This window comes from Pipistrellus hanaki, assembly GCF_964339955.1.
Source record: "Pipistrellus hanaki genome assembly, chromosome: 3".
In the NCBI taxonomy this organism is placed as follows: domain Eukaryota; kingdom Metazoa; phylum Chordata; class Mammalia; order Chiroptera; family Vespertilionidae; genus Pipistrellus; species Pipistrellus hanaki.
This window is the reverse complement of record NC_140505.1, coordinates 95525763-95546655: the sequence shown is the minus strand read 5'-3', so window position 1 is coordinate 95546655 and position 20893 is coordinate 95525763. Positions and strand designations below refer to the sequence as shown.

The 20893-nt window shown below is 46.0% G+C and overlaps 1 protein-coding gene across 3 annotated transcripts in view; it reads right to left on the bottom strand.

Moving 5' to 3' along the window:
- LATS2 (large tumor suppressor kinase 2) overlaps positions 1–10163 on the bottom strand; it is a 121076-nt gene extending 110913 nt beyond the window's left edge. For 2 of the 3 annotated variants that reach the window (XM_084878554.1, XM_084878555.1), the window contains exon 1: positions 9929–10163. The gene's annotated coding sequence lies outside the window, so the exon portion shown is untranslated. The remainder of the gene's footprint in view (positions 1–9928) is intronic. The other variant, XM_084878556.1, reaches the window with a different exon arrangement.
- Between the last annotated feature and the right edge of the window lie 10730 nt (positions 10164–20893).

The window sequence follows — 20893 nt, the reverse complement described above, 5'->3', positions numbered from 1 at the left end:
AAGGTTTTTCAAGAATTTCCTAGAAAAGGTCAATAAGACCTATGAGGATATGAAAAGGGATCAACTAGAATTAATAACTAATCAACAAGAAATAAAGAATATATTGTCTGAAATAAAAAATATTATACAGAGTCCTAAAAACAGAATGGAAGATCACAAGAATCAAGTCAAAGATTTGGAACATAAAGAGCCAGAAGACACTCCTCCGCAGAAGCTAGAAGGCAAGAGAATCCAGAAAATTGAAGATACTGTAAGAAACCTCTGGGACAACTTCAAGCAAACCAACATCAGAATTATGGGGGTCCCAGAAGATGAGAGAGAGCAAGATATCGAAAACATACTGAAAGAAATAGTGACAGAAAATTTCCCCCACCTGGTGAAAGAATTAGACTTACAAGTCCAGGAAGCACACAAAAGAACTCCAAACAAAAGGAATCCAAAGAGGACCACAGCAAGACGCATCATAATTAAAATTCCAAGAACAAAAGACAAAGAGAGAATATTAAAAGCAGCAAGAGCAAAGCAGGTAGTTACCTATAAAGGAGCACCTATATGATTATCAGCTGATTTCTCAGCAGAAACCATGCAGGCCAGATGGGAATGGCAAGAAATATTCAAGGTGATGAATAGTAAGAACCTACAGCCAAAGATAATCTATCCAGCAAAGCTATCACTCAGAATCGAAGGTCAGATAAAGAGCTTCACTAATAAAAAAAAAAGCTAAAGGAGTTCATCACCACCAAACCAGAATTATATGAATTGCTGAAGGGGGTTCTTTCAGAAGAGAAAGTAAATAAAGATAAAAATTATGAACAACAAATACGTAACTATCAACAAGTGAATCTAAAAACCAAGGAAATTAAAAAAAAAAAATCTTTTGAACAATATTAACTGTTGAATATAATAGAATCCAGAGGTATGGAAGGGGAGTGAACTGACGATTCTTGGGGAAAAGGGGAGACGGGGATGGGAGAAGAGACTGAACATAAACTGAGCACCTATGGATGAGGACAATGGGGGTGGGGAAAGGGCAAAGGGTGGGATGGGAACCTGGTGGAGGGGGGAAGAAATGAGGAACCTTTGTAATAATATGAACAATAAAAATTGATTATAAAAAAATTTAAAAATAAAATAAAATAAATTAATTTAAAGAAAAAGAATGAACGTATTTTCTCAGCTTGAGATTTTAGACTTTAGCTTTAAGATAGTGGCTTTCATGGCCAAAGGTTTTTCATTAGAATACTCATCAGTCAAATTAAGATTGTAGTGAGAAATGAGCTACTCTGACATACTACTAAATCATTTTAATAAGAGTTAACACATAGACATTTTCTTTTTTTTTTTTTTTTTTCTTTTTTTTTTAAATCAATCTTTATTGTTCATATTATTACAAAGGTTCCTCATTTCTTCCCCCCTCCACCAGGTTCCCACCCCACCCTCTGCCCCCTCCCCATCCCCCATTGTCCTCATCCATAGGTGCACAGTTTATGTTCAGTCTCTTCCTCCCTCCCTCTCCCCGATAGTAAATCCCTTTTCAGATAGTAAATCTGTTACTTAGCATTTTCTCATATCAATAATACCTCCACATGCCCAATGATACTTCACACAAAAGACATTTCCAAATAGGTCAACCAGCCTCATCCAGGCCCCACCCAAGGCACTCACAGATCAACACCCCAGCGCTATACTAACTCAACACATCCAGATCTAAGCCTTCATCACTTGATTCAGCAGACCCTCAAGATCCCGCAAAAGTTTCCAGCCATGTCTGAGAGGCAGCCGTGGGCAGGTACAGGCGAGGAGCGAGCTGTTTCGGGCCTGGCTGCTCCGGGCCTGGCCTCTGTTGCTCTGGTTCGTTCCACAACCAGCTGCTCCGGGTCTGGTCACTGCCGCTCCCGACCTAGTTGCTCTGGACTTGGCTGTTGCTGCTACAGGCCTGGCCGCACCCGACCCGGCTGCTCTGGGACCGGTTGCTCCAGTCCCGGCCGCTCCGGGCCTGGCCGCTCCCAGCCTGACAGCCGCTGCTCCGGGCCTGGCTGCTCCCAGCCTGGCAGCCATTGCTCCTGGCCTGGCCGCACCAGACCCTGCTGCTCCGGGCCTGGCCGCTCCCAGCCTGGCAGCTGCTGCTCCGGGCCTGGCCGCTCCCAGCCTGGCAGCCGCTGCTCCGGGCCTGGCCGCACCAGACCCTGCTGCTCCGGGCCTGGCCGCTCCCAGCCTGGCAGCTGCTGCTCCGGGCCTGGCCGCACCAGACCCGGCTGCTCCGGGCCTGGCCGCTCCCAGCCTGGCAGCTGCTGCTCCGGGCCTGGCCGCTCCCAGCCTGGCAGCTGCTGCTCCGGGCCTGGCCGCTCCCAGCCTGGCAGTCGCTGCTCCGGGCCTGGCCGCACCAGACCCGGCTGCTCCGGGCCTGGCCGCTCCCAGCCTGGCAGCTGCTGCTCCGGGCCTGGCCGCTCCCAGCCTGGCAGCCGCTGCTCCTGGCCTGGCCGCACCAGACCCGGCTGCTCCGGGCCAGGCCGCTCCCAGCCTGGCAGCCGCTGCTCCGGGCCTGGCCGCACCAGACCCGGCTGCTCCGGGCCTGGCCGCTCCCAGCCCGGCAGCCGCTGCTCCGGGTCTGGCCGCTCCCAGCCTGGCAGCTGCTGCTCCGGGCCTGGCCGCTCCCAGCCTGGCAGCCGCTGCTCCTGGCCTGGCCGCACCAGACCCGGCTGCTCCGGGCCTGGCCGCTCCCAGCCTGGCAGCCGCTGCTCCGGGCCTGGCCACACCAGACCCGGCTGCTCCGGGCCTGGCCACTCCCAGCCCGGCAGCCGCTGCTCCGGGCCTGGCCGCTCCCAGCCTGGCAGCCGCTGCTCCGGGCCTGGCCGTACCAGACCCGGCTGCTCCGGGCCTGGCCGCTCCCAGCCTGGCAGCCGCTGCTCCGGGCCTGGCCACACCAGACCCGGCTGCTCCGGGCCTGGCCGCTCCCAGCCCGGCAGCCGCTGCTCCGGGCCTGGCCGCTCCCAGCCTGGCAGCCGCTGCTCCGGGCCTGGACGTACCAGACCCGGCTGCTCCGGGCCTGGCCGCTCCCAGCCTGGCAGCCGCTGCTCCGGGCCTGGCCGCTCCCAGCCTGGCAGCCGCTGCTCCTGGCCTGGCCGCACCAGACCCGGCTGCTCCGGGCCTGGCCGCTCCCAGCCTGGCAGCTGCGGCTCCGGGCCTGGCCGCTCCCAGCCTGGCAGCCGCTGCTCCGGGCCTGGCCGCACCAGACCCGTCTGCTCCGGGCCTGGCCGCTCCCAGCCTGGCAGCTGCTGCTCCGGGCCTGGCCGCACCAGACCCGGCTGCTCCGGGCCTGGCCGCTCCCAGCCTGGCAGTCGCTGCTCCGGGCCTGGCCGCACCAGACCCGGCTGCTCCGGGCCTGGCCGCTCCCAGCCTGGCAGTCGCTGCTCCGGGCCTGGCCGCACCAGACCCGGCTGCTCCGGGCCTGGCCGCTCCCAGCCTGGCAGCTGTTGCTCTGGGCCTGGCCGCTCCCAGCCTGGCAGCCGCTGCTCCAGGCCTGGCCACACCAGACCCAGCTGCTCCTGGCCTGGCCGCTCCCAGCCTGGCCGCCGCTGCTCCAGGCCTGGCCGCACCCGACCCGGCTGCTCCGAGCCTGGCCGCTCCCAGCCTGGATGCTCCGTGCTTGGCTACTGCTGTTCTGGGCCTGGCTGCTCCCAACCCGGCTGCTCTGGGCCGGGCTTCTCCGGGCCCAGCCACTCCGTGTCTGGGTGTTCCTGGACTGGCCACCCTGGGCTTGGCCGCCTCTGCCTCAGGCCTGGCTGCCACTGCCCCAGGTCTGGCTGCTCCAGTGCTGGCCGTTGATGCTCTTATTCTGGCTGCTGCTGCTCTGGGGCCTGGCCACTGCTGCTCCGGGCCCAGCTGCCACTGCCTTGTGCCTGGCCACTCTAGGCCTGGTCGCCGCTGTTCCAACATTCTGTCCCTTTTTTCTCTTTTTTTTTTTCTTTTAAAAAAACAAAACAAAACGCATTTATGTTGCAATGTTGGCTGGTGCGTTGAGTTCTGACTAGTCTTTGATTTTTCAAGATCTTCTTTGTATTCTTTCTTAAGTAATTTTACTATCATTTGCTCTCACTTGATTTCTTCACATTGAGAACTTCTTTGGTTTCTTCCTCCTTGTCCTGGGAGCTCAGCAGGTTGGCCTGTGGCACCCCTTTGTTCTCCGCGGGCTCCCGCGCTGCTGCAGCCTGTTGCCGGGGTCGGCGCCGCCCAGGAAGCAGCCCCCGTCCTTGGCTCCGTTGCCAGCGCTCAGCAGTCGAAGGCTCAGGGGCACCCCCCCCACTGGGGGCCCCGTCGCCCGGCTCCTTGCTGGCGCCCGGCTGGCCGGTGTCCGGCAGGGGCTCCTGCTCCTCGTGGCGTTCCTCCAGTCTGGGGCTTTCTTTCTCCCTCCCACTAGGGGAGTCCAGGATCAGAGTCAACAGACTGTCCTCTGCGCACAGTGTGCGCGACTCCGGGGGCTCGGCCTTTCGCCGCGCTCCCAGGACTCCACCTCACAGCTCCGTCTCCCCCTGCCCGAGCCTGGGTCCCCAGGGACTGGCCCAGACCTGGAGTTCGGGGCGGTCTGGACTGAGGCTCAGAGCTGCCGCCGGAGGCTTTGTTTCTTCCGGCTAGGGTAATCCAGCATCAGAGTCAACATTCAGTCCTCTGCGCGCCATGTGCGCGCGACTCCGGGGGCCCCGCATTTCGCCGTGCCCCGGGATTGTCTCCCCCTGCCGGAGCCTGGGTCCCCAGGGTCTGGCACATAACTTGGGGCTCAGCGCTGCCCGTTCGGGGGTTCAGCCCAGGCTGGGGGTTCTATTTCCTTCCTGCTAGGGAACGCCAGGCAGCACCCAGCCCTCTCCTCCTCTCCGGCTGCGACCTCTCCGAGCGCGCGTGCGTGCGAGCGCGCAGCATGTCTCCGTACCTTAGGCTTTTTTTCAGCTCCTCTGATTTTCCTTCTGGTTTTCTCCCTCCTTCCTATTGTAGAGTTTTCAGTCAGTCGACTACCTGTAGCTCTGGGCAATGTCCACTCTACATTTTAGTTGTATTCCCTTGAAATTGTTGTGAGCTGCTGCGGCTAGGTGTATACCCGAGCAGCCATCTTGGATCCTCGACATTTTCTTTCATCACAAATTTTATAAATATGACCATAAGTCCTCTTTGATGTGAACTTTAAAAATACAGGGGTATCAAGCAAACTAAACTTTGGACATTTCTTTGGCATCAATTAATTTAAGTATACTTTAAAATTTATTTTATTATTTATTTTTCAACATCATTTTTTTAAAAATATATTTTATTGGGTTTTTTTTACAGAGAGGAAAGGAGAGGGAGAGCCAAAAACATCGATGAGAGAAAAACATCGACCAGCTGCCTCCTGCACACCCCCTACCGGGGATGTGCCCGCAACCAATGCACATGCCCTTGAACCTTTCAGTCCACAGGCCAATGCTCTATCCACTGAGCCAAACCGGTTTCGGCATCTTTTTTTTTTTTTTAAATCCTCACCCGAAGGTATTTTTCCACTGAATTTTAGGAAGAGTGGAAGAGAGGGAAAGACAGAGAGAAATATCGATGTGAGAGAAACATCAATTGGTTGCCTCCTGCACTTGCCCTGGAGCCTGCAACCGAAGTATGTGCCCTTGACTGGAATCAAACCCAGGACCCTTGTCCACAAGCTGATGAACTGACTAGGGCAGTGGTCGGCAAACCGCAGCTCGCGAGCCACATGCAGCTCTTTGGTCCCTTGAGTGTGGCTCTTCCATAAAATACATGTGGATGTGCACATACAGTGCAATTGAAACTTCGTGGCCCATGCGCAGAAGTCAGTTTTCGGCTCTCAAAAGAAATTTCAATAGTTGTACTGTTGATATCTGGCTCTATTGACTAATGAGTTTGCCGACCACTGGGCTAGGGCAATTATACTTTAAAAGAAACTTCATGACACTGGAATTTTAAAACGGTAACAGAACTCAGAACAAAAACACCTCATTTTCAAATCTGGAGCTGAGACAAGTACTAAATCCTACACTTAGTACACCGTATATAGGTGGCTCATGTAAAACAATGTAACAGCAATATGTTAAGCATCCCTTAATTTGCCCCCACCCACTCCAATCCCAGAAAATGCTATCAAACTTTTAAGAATCTTTATTCTAATTTCTCCTAATACTTCACAAATCCACACCAGCTGCTGAACACAAAATCAAGCACCAACCAAGTAACAAACCAAACCTATTACAGGACCTGTATTAATGACATCCATTGGTATTTTTAAAAACATAATTTCTTGGCCCTAAAATTCCATATATTCTTTAAATTATATCCTTACTATAATTACCTAGCAAAGATAAAACTAAATTAGGATGACAGACCAGGCCTCCAGCCAGATGCTGTCCTGTCAGAGTCATACGCCACTAGGCTGATGTACCTCCCTCCCATGGTCCGGAAACCCTCATGAAGAGGATCTCTAGGGAAATCAGTGATTACATTCCTCTGAGAACACGGGAAAACTCTCCAATGAGCAGTGTCATCACATTGGGTTTTTAAGTGCCATAGGTGTGTCAAATACTCTGCTGGACATTATGAGATCTCACCCAGGTAGAACAGGTCTCACCTCTAAATTAAGCTTACAATCTACGGGAAAAGCAAACCATCACATTCTCCATTACATTTGTACACGATATCCATATGATATAGGGTACAGGATGGGTCTCCTTATATTCCACTCTATAACCCAGAAAGGTCTCCCTCCTGGGCACCTCCTTCACTCCAAATTTCGGGTATACCCCAGACAGGAAGTCAAAACACAGAGGTAAAATACCGTGACTTTCCAAGGAAACCCCGTGCACGTGCCTATTTGGAGAAAACCTAGAGAAAGGAGTGTCCACCAAAATTGGAAAGGCTAACAGGATGTGATTTGACAGAGGAAGTGTGTAGCTATTCTTGGAATCTGGAACTTCTGGTAAAATGGCTCAAATATTGTAGAAGAGGAAGATGAACAGGCAGAAAATGTTGGAGAAGAGACAGATACTGAGTTCCCTTAATGAAAACACTAGAGTGTGAGACTCATGAGGTATGATGAAGTTAATTAGTAATGGAACATGCTGGTCCTTACCTTCCCATGCTCAAGATAACTGTCTGAAGGCAGAGGCCTACACTCCAAAAGGAGGCCCACACCATTCAAAAGCCAACTTCTTTTTTTTTCTTAAATATGTTTTTATTGACTTTAGAGGGAGGAGTTAGAAACATCAATGACTGTCTCCCTCATGCACCCTCATCGGGGATTGAACCCCGGGATTGACTCCAAAACCTGGGTGTGTGCCCTGACCAAAGATCAAAACAGTGACCTTTTGGTGCATGGAATGATGCTCAACTGAGCCACACCAGCCGTGGCCCAATTTACATTCTTAAGACCCTCAGGCCCAGCCTGCCTGGCTCGGTGCCTATAGAGGTGGCTCATGTAAAACAATGTGCGAACAATACGAGGCTAATTTAGAGTCTATAGCATATGCCTATTTTAGAGACTATAGCATATACCTATACCACAATATTGTACCCAATGGTTAATACTAAATACAAACCACTGCTACTAAATATGAGTCTTTTTTGGCCTCCAGAAAAATTCCAATGAATGTCAAATACTGGCACATGAACAAAAAGTATACAATTAACTTTAATCACCTGTCACACCCTAGCATGTTTGGCTCAGTGTATAGAGCATCACCTAGGGACTGAAGGGTCCCAGGTTCGATTCGGGTCAAGGGCTGCACCTTGGTTGCATGTTTTTCTCTCTCCCCCTCCATTCCACTCTGACTTAAAAAAAAAAAAAAAAAAAAAAATCAATGGACCTCAGCCAGTGCTGCTCAATGGTTGAGCGTCAACCTATGAATCAATCCATCACTGTAGGGATTATCAAGACCAACCCTTCATTCTGTTGATTAGGATACTTTGCTCCTTGTTACAGCAGATGTACAGTCATGACAAAGTAAATGCAGGGAATTATCTTCTGTATTTCAAGCCCATAGTTTAAAATCAATGCTGTTTAAAAGTTTCACATTATTATAATCATGATATAAAACAAAATATAAAAGCAGCTTTTTAAAAAACTGTGCTGGTCCGGATTTAATGCTTCCCAAAATTCTTCCTGTGTATTTACAGCGAATTTATCAGTGTCAACACTTGCCTCATCTCCACACACAATGGGATTTGGAGCCCAGGGCTGGCTATTTATTATACAACACAGCATTTGGAATACCTGGGCGGTGTGATTCAGTGGTTGAGCTGGATCTAGGAATCAAGAGGTTTGATTCCTGGTCAGGGCACATACCCTGGTTGCAGTTGGGGGCTTGATCCCCAGTAGTGGGACATGCAGAAGGAAGCCAATTGATGATTCTCATCACTGATGTTACTATCTCTCCCTCTCCTTTCCTCTCTCTGAAATCAGTAACAAAATATATAACAAACAAGTAAATAAAATAAAATAAAATAAAATAGCAAGGCATCTTATTGTAAAAGCATTCCCCTGCCATCAAAGAAAAATCCTTCCCACCAACCTTTGTGATTTGCTCAGAAAGAAATGTATACAGCTCCAATTTACACTTGAATCAAACTATTTCAAAGTGGATAGAGGCTAGAAGAGTCCCTTTCCAGTTCTAAAGTGCCATGAATCTAGTAATTTACTTATAATTTTGCATGATGTCTTCTGCTCAGATTTCACATTGTATTGCTTGGCATTTGTAGGTTTATTAATATTTAGCAACTTTAATTTCAAAGGAATGCTGATTTACTCATTAAACAGCCCTCTGTATACCTGGATAATGAGATCAAATTGTCTGAAGAAATAGTGTCTTATTAATTATAATTTAAAAGTCTTTGTTAAATAGTATCTCCATTTTATTTTGTAAGATTTTTGTTACTATCTTATTACAACAGCTATAGAAAAAACATAAAAGATAAAGAAGCTTTAAATCGGCACTCAGAAAGGATGATCCATCACGCAGGGATTGAAGCGGAGATTTCACTAAAAATATGAAGTCTGATCTATTTAGTACAAATTTCCTGATAATCAGCCACCAGTTCGTTAGTGTCTCCATTACTGAAAGGCTCAACTACTAAGTAAAAATTTCAGGAGAATAGCACCACCAGGTCCTTGGGTTTTACCTGCGGCATGGACACTGGTTCACAAGTGAAGGCTAAATCATTTTAAGTCAGGATTCCTCTGACATTCAGAACACTCTCACTTGTATGTCCCACATGAGGGTGAAAACTGCCAACATAGGTAGATCCACAAACAACGTGTGCTTCCACGGTTGTCCCAGCAAGAGGGCTTGTCGCCGGAGGGCTCGTGGCGCCAGGCGGCGGCCGCAGACCCGGCCCCCACCCCGCGGGCAAACGTGCTCGGTCCGGCCGCCGCCCGGAGGCCGGGACCCGGGACCGGGGACAGCGCGGCAGCGGGTCCGCGCGGAGCACGACCCCAACGGGAAGGCGGTTCCCAGCGCTCCCGGCCGGGCTCGGGGGAGCGAGGGGAGAGGGAGCACCACGGAGCCGCCCTCCCCGGCCCGGCGGCCAAGTCCCGGCCCCCGCCCGAAGCCCCGAGTCCGGGCGGCGAGAGGACGGAAGGTCGGGCGCCGGCGCGGCCGGAGGAAGGGGGTGGGGACACGATGGCGCGGCCCCAGGGGGAGGGGGAGGGGGAGGGGACCCGCGACGGCGCGGCCCGCGGAAGGGACGCGTCCCGGGCTCCGGCGGAGGTGGGCCCTGCGCGGACACGGTCCCTCGCCGACCGGCTGGCGCAACAAAGCGGCGCCGCCCGCCCTGACCGCCCGGCCGCCGACTCGGGCTCGCGACGGCGACCAGAACCGCGACGACGCGGCGGCGGTCCGGGCGGGGCCCCGGCCAAGAACTTCCCGGGCCCGCTCGCCCGCCTCACCTCGCACCTCTACCGCCGCGGGGGCGCCGTCCTCTGCGGCTCCGGGGCCTCGCGCGCCGAGTGACCGGGCGCCGGTGGCGGCGGCGGCAGGCGGCCCCGCGGAGACCCGGGCGGCGCGGGCGGCGGCGGCTCCATCTTCCCGGCGCTCGTGCCTCGGCTCCGGCGCGCAGACCCAAGTGGGACATTCGCTACATTGTTGGCATTCCACGGGCGTCACGTGACCGCGCGTCACGCTCCAGCTGCCCCGCCCGCGCTTCCTGGTCCGGCCGCCACCTGCGGCCGCGGTCCCGCCCGGGGCCCGGGGCGGGAGGCAGCGCGTCCTCTCACCCGCCTGGGTGCCGGGGGAAGGTACCAGGCCTCCGGGAGCCTTCGAGTCCGTGTCAACCATCGAAGGTGAGCGCAGATACAGCTTTCTGGCCAGGCTATCAGAGAGGACGTGAGATAAACCCAAATTCAATCGGTTTGACTTACTCTCCTCCAGTGCCTTTCGCAGTTTGTGTAGAAGTGTTGTGTGAGGTACATTGTGGACGAAAGGGGCCACATGCTAACCTGACAAGCTCAGGGGAGGCCTTCGTGGCAGTCTTGCAAACTCAGAGACCTAAAATAACCACAAAAGATGGTTTGAAAATTAATTATCTAATTACAAACAGGTTATAGTGGGTAGTCATGTCCTAGACCGATATTTCACCTAACAAAAGGTCAACTTAGATGTTCCTTACTGAGCCCATTGGCCTTCCGGCCTCTAAGATAACATATCTGTGAGATGTCTGGGTAGCTTGTAACTTCCTTTTCACCCCGGCCCCTCAGGGCACAACCGATGGCACCGGGACTTTCCCTCACTGTTATTGTTATCAACTTAATTGTCAACTGTTAATTCCTGTATCCATCTCTGTAAAAGAAGCTCACGTCCATCATTTCACTTTTCACCCTATCCCAGAGGTTCCCTCCATCCCCTCCCCCCACCCTTCACCCCATCCCCATTTTGCTTTATCCCATCTCCTTAATCTATCACCAATGAATTTTATATAACTCCCCTATGTCCCCTTGATTGCAATGTATAAATATAGATGTAGCTCTCCATTCTCCAGAGCATTATCTCAATTTGTTGAGGTTCTGCTTCCCGGCATATGTCAATAGTTTGGCTCAAATAAACTCACAAAAATTCTTTACAGATTTCAATGTTGTTGTTTTTTTTTTGGGGGGGGGTTGTTTTGTTTTGTTTTGTTTGTTTTTTTATGTTAACACTACTAGGACATGAGCCCCATGGGACAGAGAACAGAAGTGACACTGGATGGCAAATCTTCAACCTAATATCACACTGTGGCCCCAGATTACTATCATTTTAAAAGTCAACTCCATTTCCTTTTTCATGCACTCTTGTGAAATGTTTAAATGTTTATCTCAAATGATTAACATTTGAGTAATGAAGGTCATTTTCTAGGAACGACCAATCTCTCTAGTCCGGGAACCCCATCTAGATTTCCAGCCTCTACCTTTGCTATTCCAGGGAACCTCCTCACACCAATCTCCTGTTTCCTCTCTCCTTTCTTTGAGCTTGGATTATTAGATTATTACTGTGCAGCTCCGAATTCAATTTCATTTTGCAGTCTTATTCTGTACTTTCCCAGGCATCCTGCACGGTATTTGGAGGAGAACAAGCATCCGGGGAATGTCCTGTACTGTAGAGGGGGTCCCCTTTGCACTCATCGGGTGTACCTTCTATTCCCACACTGAGCACACGTTCTCCACCCCTGTCCCAAGCCACAAGACAGGCTGCCAATTTCCTTTGTGTGTTTAAAGGTCCTGCCCTTGCTGTCTTCAAAGATGTATTTAAAAAGATTTTTTTTTTGTCAAATGAAATATTGTAAATAAAAATAATTTAATGTATGTGTAAAACAAAATGTTGCAACGACAAGTAAGCATTTATAGCATTGCTTGCAATAATAAAAAAATCAAGAAGAAGAACCTAAATGTCCAGCAGTAGAGAATAAGAGGAAAACGAAAGGTATTCATATAATGACACATGAAATAATTCATACGTATTTTTCAAAGGATAAATGATCGTAGATATAATAAAATTCAAAATAATGGCAGAGTGGAAAGAAGAAATTTGCAGCCCTGACTGGTGTGGCCCACTAATGGAAGGATCATGGTTCGAGTCCCAGTCAAGGGCACAGGGCACATACCTGGGTTGCAGGTTCAATCCCCACCCAGATCAGGCAGATGAGGGAGGCAACCAATCGATGTGTCTCTCACAATGATGTTTCTCTCTCTCTTCCCCTCCCTCTCTCGTCTTTCCATTTTTTTTGTTTGTTTGTTTGTTTTTTGCTTTTATTTTTATGCTGAATTTATTCTTCAGTTTCTTCTGGGATATTTTTGTTCTGTGTACCTCCTCTTCTGGTTTACAAACAATCAATAAGGCATGAGCTCTGTAAATTCTACACCGCGTATTGGGAGCTTTCTTCACTTGGATGTGCTCAGTGACCAAGGAATCTACAACTAAACTCTTAATTTCATCATTGTTCTCTGTATTTTTAAATATGTGCAGCAAAAATTCAGCACTCTTTTTGGGTTACTGACTCTGTGTGCAACCCACTGTTTGGCCTGGGCACACTTACCAACTCCACCATTGTAATAATGGAATGGCACACACTGCTTCTGTACAGTGACATCCTTCAGATACTTGGTGGATTTTCAAATATGCATACCCTTGGTGGCCTGAACAGTTTCACAAGTGTTCTTAAAGTGAACATGAAGATTTGAGCCTCTTGATTTGCATGATTTTGTGAGGTTTTCAGGATCAAGTAAATAGCAAACCATTTTCAGAGGTCACTTGTGGCCGCTTTGGGGAAGAGGGTCCCTCCCTACCTCCTTTCCACTCTCCCTGAAAAGCAAAGAGAAAAATATCCTCTGGTGAGGATTAACAAAACAAAACAAGTTGCAGAACTACATATATACTATGATAACATGTTTATAAATAAACAAAACCTCATAGAACCCATATGAATCACATACTCTTTGTAAGTACAATATTAGCATGGATTGAAGGTATACGCACTAAATCTATAACATCTGTTGGCCATGTAAGAAGTGAAATTAGACTAAGGAAAGAAAAATGCAGACTTTAAACTTCATCTGCAAAGCTTTATTTCTTTTATCCAAAAAAGTGAAGCAAAACTGTCAAAATCTTAAACTTGATTCTGGATGATTAGGTTTAATAATGTGTGCTGTTATTCTTTGGGCCTTTTAAAATATTTCAAATATATGTATATGAAACAAATTGGAAACAAGTTTAGAAGCTTGCTTGCGGAAACTGTGGCATACCTTTATTGGTATGTGATTATGATTAATGAATGTGTGAATAAGTGTTTATTAACATGGTGTCATTCCTTCCTTTGGGCTTTTTGTTTTTTTAATTTTGTGAGTGCTTGCTATGATCCATGGGCTAACCAGATACTGGAAATACCATGGTGAGCAAAACCACATGATCTATTCCCTGGTGGAATTTACATTCTGTTCAAGAAAAAAAAAAAAAAGCAAGTGACAGTACCTAATTTTGTGAAACAAAAAAGGATGCAGCCAAATGTTAAAAGGGATTAAGAGGGCCAAAACTGGTTTGGCTCAGCGGTTGAGCGTCGGTCTGTGGACTGAAAGGTCCCAGGTTCGATTCCAGTCAAGGGCATGTACATTGGTTGCGAGCACATCCCTAGTGGGTGGTGTGCAAGAGGCAGCTGGTCGCTGGTCGATGTTTCTCTCTCATCGACGTTTCTAGCTCTCTATCTCTCTCCCTGCCTCTCTGTAAAAAAATCAATAATTTTTTTTTTTAAAGGGATTAGGAGGTATAGTGATTCTGGGTGATTTTAAACAAAAACAAAAAAAAATTATGTTGAAATTAATCAGGTAAATAAGTACATCCACATAATGCATCCAGCTGAAAAGGAGGGAGAAGAGAACACAAGGCCAGGTGATCACAAAGCCTACAATAGTGGCAGTGTTACAGTATATAAATTAATTTATTAAGGTAGCATCTATATGTGTGTGAGGATGTGTGTGTGTCTTTCTCTACCCCAGGTATTGCCCTAAATTTGTGTATTATCTCATTCAATCCTCTAGACAACCATGTTATTAATCCCATTTTATAGAAAAGGACCCTAACACATGGATCTGGGATTCGAACCTTCATAGTTATAACTCCAGAGCTTGGAAACACTGAATTATAGACTCTCTAAAGGGAATCTCCAAAAAGTGTGGATTAAATGTACTTATAACTAGGAAACTGTAACCAAATTTACCCCTTTGTACTTTGAGGGAAGAGGAGTGGTTTTTGCGGAGTGAGGAAGAGGTCAGCTCAGAGACTGTATCTAGCACAGGTCAGAGCAGTGGTGATGCTGGGGCTATGGGCTCAGGGACCCAATTTATCAGAGATGGCTGCCTCAATCATTAAAAGACCTTCTGCTTCTTCAGTTCCTTGACATGTCCTAAAAGGTTTATATTATTGGAAGTCAGATTTATGGAAAAGTGCATTATTATTATTTTCAGAGAGTAATAGATGAATAGGCAGTAGATGAATAAACAAATGTTTTCTATCTTGTATTTTTTGTCTTTTTTGTTGTTTTTTCAATTTTTATTTATTTGAGAGAGATAAAGGCAGAAGAGAGAGAAATATTGATTTGTTGTCCCACCCATTCATGCATTTACTGGGTTTTGTGTGTTTTTTTTGAAAGACAGAGAGAGAAACATCAATTTGTTTGTTCCACTTATTTATGCATTCATTGGTTGATTCTTGTATGTGCCCTGACATGAACTGAACCTGAAACCTTGACTTATATGGACAATGCTCTAACCAACTGAGCTACCTGGCCAGAGCCTATTTTTGTTTTTGTCATTGACTTTTACCATGTATTTTTTAAAACCTTTTTTTAATAGATTTCACCACTAGGATTCTTTTTAAAATTATTTTAGCCAAGGCTGTTGTGGCTCAGTTCAATGGAGCACTGTCCTGTACACTAAAAAGGTGGCAGATTCAGCCTGGCCAGTGTGGCTCACTCGTTGAGCATCGACCTATGAACCAGGAAGTCATGGTTCAATTCCCTGTCATAGCATATGCCCAGGTTTCGGATTTGATCACCAGTGTGGGGCATGCAAGATGCAGCTAGTCAATGATTTTCTCTCATCATTGATGTTTTTAACTCTCTCTTCCTCTCTGAGATTGATAAAAATATATTTTAAAAAAAAAAAAGGTGGCAGGTTCACTTCCCAATCAGGGCACATGTTCATGTTCAATCCCTGGCCAGGCAAGTGGAGTTGGTAACTGATCAGTATTTCTCTCATCACATCAATGTTTTTCTCCCTCTCTTGTTTCTTCCCTCTAAAATTAAAACTATATATATTTGGAAAGTATACATAAAATTTCCACCTTAATTTAAGGTTACAAACACTTCTTTTTTACAATAATGAAAACAATTTTGATAGGAGGCGGCAGAAATCCCCAGTATTAAATTTCAATGCTTATGTGTCTGTTTTCCAGCATTAAAGTCATAAGAGGGTAAACTTTTTTAAAATTTTAATTTATTTCTATTTTCTTTGCTTTTAGCCATTTGAAAAACAGAACCTCCTGGAAAATTTGTTAAAAACCTCTAGTGCAGCCCTGGCTGTCATTGTTCAGTGGTTAGAGCACTGGCCTGGGCACTGAAGAATCTCAGGTTCAATTCCTGGTGAAGGGAATTTACCTGGATTGCAGGTCCCATCCCAAGCCCTGGTCAGGGAGCATGTGGGCAGCAACCAATCCATGTGTCTTTCTCACATTGGTGTGTCCCCCGCCATACTCTCTCTCTTTCCACCCCACCCCACCCCCATTTCCATTCCACTCTCTAAAAATCAATGGAAAAAAATATCCTCGGATGAGGATTAACAAAAAACACAAACACAATTAAGAAACCTCTAGTGCATATTTAGGGGCCCAGGATTCTGGGGTGGCCACCTTGCCTGTTTCTGTGGACCTGCCTTTCCAGCCACCTCTAACAACACAGGGTAGCTTCATTCTCCAAATTGCCAACCTGCTGCTGAGATGAGTAATAAAGTATGTCATTGCATAAGTCAGAATTGCGCCGAAACCGGTTTGGCTCAGTGGATAGAGCATCGGCCTGCAGACTGAAAGGTCCCAGATTCGATTCCCATCAAGGGCATGTACCTTGGTTGCGGGCACATCCCCAGTAGGGGGTGTGCAAGAGGCAGCTGATTGATGATTCTCTCTCATCGATGTTTCTAACTCTCTATCCCTCTCCCTTCCTCTCTGCAAAAAATCAATAAAATATACATATTTTTTAAAATAAGTCAGAATTGCTCAATAATTGAACAAGATTTGTTCTCAGATGTCAAAGAGAACCTGTAAAGATAAAAATCAAATTCTGCATTTAAAGGATTTTATGTTGTCACTTTATGTTTTTAAGAGACAAATTGATAAAAACAAATTTCATTTTCTTACCACATACTCTGTTAGCTTATTTTTGTGATGAGTGAACTATGACAGCGATACCTACTATTTACTTATTTTTTATTACATTTATATTTGGCTGCAATTTCTTTTCTTTTTTTCTTTTGGCTACAATTTCTATTTCATTTGTAGACATGAGCAGAATTGAAAGAAATTTTGTCTGTAATTGAAAGAAAAATTTCACCAACACCTTCCATTCAAAACTTTAATCTAGGTTGGTTTAGGTAAATGCCAATACATGTTGCCTCCCACAACCTCATCAAAATTACAACTAAAATACAGAATAACCATCATTTAGAACCACTGGAAAGCTTCCTGAATGTAAGTCCTACAAATAGAGAAGTAAAGAGAAAACACATAGAGACTGGTAGGAGGAGTGAATGCACCAAATGGGTTGGTCCAACACTAAGGTGACCAGATGTCCCGCTTTTGGCGGGACAGTCCCAATTTTTTAAAAAGTCTGGATTTTTGGAAAGAATGCACGACAAGCTAGGGAACAGCAGGAGAACAGGAAGGGAATATACAGTTTTCGGTGGCTACGTGGCTATTTAGCCAGGATGAGTTTTATATTATTTTTGTTAATTTCATAATGTTAAACTTTAATAATAACAAATAATTGTTGAGAACTGATTATTGAGAACTGCTTATCAAAGTTCGCATTGTTGATCAGTTGTTAGAATTCGACCACCATTGTTTGGACTTAATGAACAATGGTATTTTTTGGGATTGGCAACGACAAAAACATTTTATAACTGTCTCTCAGACGATACACATCGTATTGCGTCCTAGTAAGCTAAACAAGTGATGTCATTACAAATCAACTATTCAGATAATTTAGGTAAGTAAGTTATTTATTTATTTCATAAATACATAAATTTTCTTGAATTTAGCAGACAGTACTTGTATTATTTATATTTTATAGTGGCGGCAAAAAGTCTAGTGCCGGCATTGAAAGTGACACTATACATCATTTTTATTTATTTATTATATTTGTAAATTGTACTTATGTTGAAATTTTTAAAAATACTATTTTTGCATTCTATGAAAATTTTTGTTGCTCCAAATAGACCAAATTTTTAATCAAGAATTACACCCCCTCCCCTCCCCCCCCCCCCCCCCCCCCCCCCGCCCGGGTCAATGGTGTCCTGCTTTACCAATGTTAAAATCTGGTCACCTTATCCAACACCCCTGTTGTGCTGTTTCTTTAATCAGGAGGGAGATGTCTCTGTGGAGGCTGCCTGTGAGGGGCCAGGAGTCAGAGCCCCACACCAGATCCCCAGTTCAGGGTTCCAGACTTGGGAAGAGAAGTCCCTGCAACTATGAGCTGTAAAAACCAGCAGGGATTGTGGTTGAACGATAATGGAGGCTGCTGGAGACCCAGGTGTTCTATTTAAAGGGCCAGAGCACTAACTTACTTGGACTCCCAGCACCAGACAGCATTAGGGGACCAAGACATACAGGGAGGAATTGGATTGTCTGCCAAAAGAGCAGGAACTCATAGGTAACTTTGTCCCAGATGTGGGTGCTCACAGAGGTCATTGTTTCTGTTGCAGGGTTGACTGGAAGCCATATCTGAGTCTCCATCAATCTAGAGCTCACAATTTGCTCCACCCTATGGATTCCCTAAGATCCTACCCCATCCAATTTTCAGCCCCACCCAAGCTATTTGCAGCAGCTTTTTCACATGAATGGCCTGTCCTTGCTAAAATCTCTCAAGCAAGCTGCAGCTGGTGTCAGGGTGCCCCAAATATACTAATAAAAGGCCCAAGACTCAGCACTAGCACCAGTCCCCCTTGCTTCACAAATGGGCCTCTCCTGGGCACACAGCCCACACAGGAATGCACCTAGAATGCCCAGCTCAGATGACTGGGGGAGCTAATCCACTGGGCCCTAGAGAATACCTACTACATAGGCCACTCTACTGATTCTCAGAGACATAGCAGTTCTACTTAATAGATAGAAACAAAACCAGAAAAGCAGCCAAAATGTAGAGACAAAGAAACACATCACAAAAGAAAGAAATGGAAGCAAGCAAACTAATGAATAGAGTTCAAAGAGATAGTTATAAGGATCTTCATGAGACTTTAAAGGGTCTTAGTGAGAATGTCAAAGACATGAAAAAGACCAGTCAGAAATTAAGCATATACTAACTGAAATAAAGAAGAAGATACAGAGATTCAACAGTAGAATAGAAGATTCCAAACATCAAATCAATTATTTGAAATATGAGGAAGCAAAAAACACCCAATCAGAAGAGCAAAAAGAAAGAAGAATCCAAAAATATGAAGATAATCTAAGGAGCCTCTAGGACAACTTCAAGCACATCGACATTCACATTATGGGGGTGCCAGAAGGAGAATAGAGATGAAAAGATATTGAAAACCTATTTGTTTAAATAATGACAGAAAACTTCCCCCACCTGGTGAAAGAAAGAGTCCAGGAAGCACAGAGAACCCCAAACAAGAGGAACCCAAAGAGGCCCACACCTAGATACATCATAATTAAAATGCCACGGGTTAAAGATAAAGAGAGGCCGAAACTGGTTTGGCTCAGTGGTAGAGCGTCGGTCTGCAGACTGAAAGGTCCCAGGTTCAATTCCGGTCAAGGGCATGTACATTGGTCGTGGGCACATCCCCGGTAGGGGGTGTGCAAGAGGCAGCTGGTCGATGTTTCTCTCTCATTGACGTTTCTAGCTCTCTACCTCTCTCTGTAAAAAATCAATAAAATATATTAAAAAAAAAAAAAAAAAAAAAGATAAAGAGAGAATCACAGTAAGAAAAAGTAGTTAGTTACCTGCAAGGGAGCACCCATATGACTGTCAGCTGATTTCTCAATAGAAACTTTGCAGCCCTGAAGGTAGTGGCAAGAAATAGTCAAAGAGATGAATAGCAAAAACCTACAACCAGGATTACTCTACCCAGAAAATCTCTCATTTAGAATTGAGGGTCAGAAATAAGAAAGAGCTTCTCAAACAAGAAAATGATAAAAACAAACAAACAGCCGAAACCAGTTTGGCTCAGTGAATAGAGCATCGGCCTGCAGATTGAAAGGTCCTAGGTTTGATTCCGGTCAAGGGCATGTACCTTGGTTGCGGGCACATCCCCAGTGGGGGATGTGCACGAGGCAGCTGATCGATGTCTCTCTCTCATCGATGTTTCTAACTTTCCATCCCTCTTTCTTCCTCTCTGTAAAAAATCAATAAAATATATTTTTTAAAAAACAAAAACAAAAAAACTCATCACCACCAAACCAGTATTACATTAAATGTTGAAGGGTATTTCAAGAAGAAGAAGGAGGAGGAGGAGGAGAAGGAAGAGGAGGAGTAGGAGGAGGGCCCTGTCGGTGGTTGGACTTCATATATATATATTATTGATTTTTTACAGAGAGGAAGGGAGAGGGAGAGAGAGTTAGAAACATCGATGAGAGAGAAACATTGATTAGCTGCACACCTCCCACCAGGGATATGCCTGCAACCAAGGTACAAGCCCTTGACCAAATTGAACCTGGGACCTTTAGTTTGCAGGCCAACACTCTAGCCACTGAGCCAAACCGGTTAGGGACAAAACCAAAATTTTAATATCTTTTGCAGTTAACACTGGTAATATTTGCTTTAGCAAGAACAAAGAGTGTAAGACTCAAACTCTTGTCTCAACAAAATTAATTTCTATAATAAAATGAAAATTTCCAAAGAGAACTGTCTGAGGTAATCTAAATTGACAATAGATATTTAATTGTGTAATTGTAAAATAAACACTTTCACGGTCTATTTTTAACTTTTAGTTTAAATTTAATAACCACTAAGGGTCAATGGAAAAATATCCTCAGTAAGGATTTAAAATAATAATAATAAATTAAATTAAAATAATAATTAAATGTTGTTTTGGTTGTTATTGCACAGTTGCTTTTCAGACCAAGTATTTTGCTTTATCAACTAGATCTGAAAAGAGAAACTGAGTGGTATCTTCAATTGCCTGATAAATGGGTTTTGATAAGGAAAGCCATGAGGGGACTATGACAAGGCAATTTCACTGTAGAAGTGGAAGGAGGCCAGGGGAAGACAGGCTGCCAAATTTCAAAGAGCAAAGGGAAATCTATAAATGTCAGAAAGCAGTCATGCAGATTGTAATTGAGTGCCAGTAACCACAGGCCAAGAAGAGTTTCTGGGCCGAAACCAGTTTGGCTCAGTGGATAGAGCATCAGCCTGCGGACTGAAGGGTCCCGGGTTCGATTCTGGTCAAGGGCATGTACCTTGGTTGCGGGCACATCCCCAGTAGGGGGTGTGCAAAAGGCAGCTGATCAATGACTCTCTCATTGATGTTTCTAGCTCTCTATCTGTCTCCCTCTCTGTAAAAAATCAATAAAATATATTTAAAAAAGAAAAAGAAAAAAGAGTTTCTGGGTTTGGGGTTAGAACTCGAAAAATGCCCCAGAGCTAAGGAAGAACTACAGTTGGAGATACAGATATTTGAAGG